Genomic DNA, 1,574 nt, shown 5'->3' on the forward strand with positions numbered 1-1,574 from the left:
CACACTGTCTACGGTGTCAACCATACTCTTCGGACGACAAAGTCCTTAATAAAGAGACGAGGCTCTGATACCAATTAAAAGGATCGATATAGTTGACTAGAGGGGGGTGAATAGGCAACTAACAATTTTTTAGCTTTTCTTTACCAATTTAAACTTTGCATCAAAGTAGGTTGTCTAGATATGCAACGAGGTGAGCAACCTATATGATGCAACAACAATAAGAACACAAGCTAGCTAAGGATACAACACAAAAAGCTTGCACAAGTAAAGGCAGGAGATAACCAAGAGTGGAGCCAGTGAAGACGAGGATGTGTTACCGAAGTTCCTCCCTTTTGAGGGGAAGTACGTCTCCGTTGGAGCGGTGTGGAGGCACAATGCTTCCCCAGAAGCCACTAGGGTCACCGTATTCTCCTCACGCCCTCGCACAATGCGAGATGCCGTGATTCCACTATTGGTGCCCTTGGAGGCGGCAAATGGACCTTTACAGATAAGGTTGGGGCTCTCTCCACAACCGAATTGGAGGCTCCCAACAAAACCACGGTGCTTCACCACAATGGAATATGGCTCCGAGGTGACCTCAACCGTCTAGGGTGCTCAAACACCCAAGAGTAACAAGATCCGCAAGGGATGAGTGGGGGAATCAAATTTCTCTTGGTGGAAGTGTAGATCTGGGCCTTCTCAACCAATCCCTAGAAAATCAACAACTTTGATTGGGTAGGGAGAGAGATCGGGCGAAAATGAGCTTTGGAGCAACAATGGAGCTTGGGGAAAAGAGGTAAGTCCACTTAGAGAAGAAGACCTCCTTTTATAAGGGGGCAAGACAAACCAACCGTTATCCTTGCTCAGCCCCGCACAGGGCGGTACTACCGCAGGGGTGGCGGTACTACTGTTGTGGCCAGCGGTACTACCGTTCCACCTCGCGGTACTGCCGCGCAGAAGGACGGGAGCGGGAAGCGGAGCAAGACCTGGACCCAGGGCGGTACTACCGCAGTGGTAAGAACGGTACTACCGCCCCTACTGCCGCAGCTAGTGCCGCAAAACCCGATATGAAAGGAGAAACCTCGAGTCGAGGCGATAGGAGCACGGAGCCGCAGCGGTACTATGACTGGGAGCTCCAAGCGGTACTACCGCTCGGGTTCGCGGTACTGCCGCTTGTAGCTCTCGAGCGATACTACCGTTGGGGTTCGCGGTACTACCGCTGGGACCAGACCACAGGGAGAAGGCAGCAAGGGAGCCTTCAAAGAAACGGAAAAGCTCAGAGGGTGCACAAGGGATGTGTACGTGTTGATTCCACCCTAGCCTCACCAATGCGGACCCCCTCTTAATAGTATGGCTTTCCTACGACTCAAAACCACCGAAAAGAAACGTAGACAAACGTTGTCTTCAACAGTCTTCGAGGGGGACAAAAACCATCTTGTGCCTAGTGATGAAACATCTGAAATACTCAAGGCACACGATTAGTCCGCAAAAGTATTGTCATCAATCACCAAAACACCTTAGGGATAAATATGCCCTTACAAACTCATAGTCCACCTATTTCTAACCCTTGCTTTCGCACAGAGTGCATATGTGCC

This window comes from Triticum aestivum, chromosome 7A (genome assembly GCF_018294505.1).
Source record: "Triticum aestivum cultivar Chinese Spring chromosome 7A, IWGSC CS RefSeq v2.1, whole genome shotgun sequence".
NCBI classification, from domain to species: domain Eukaryota; kingdom Viridiplantae; phylum Streptophyta; class Magnoliopsida; order Poales; family Poaceae; genus Triticum; species Triticum aestivum.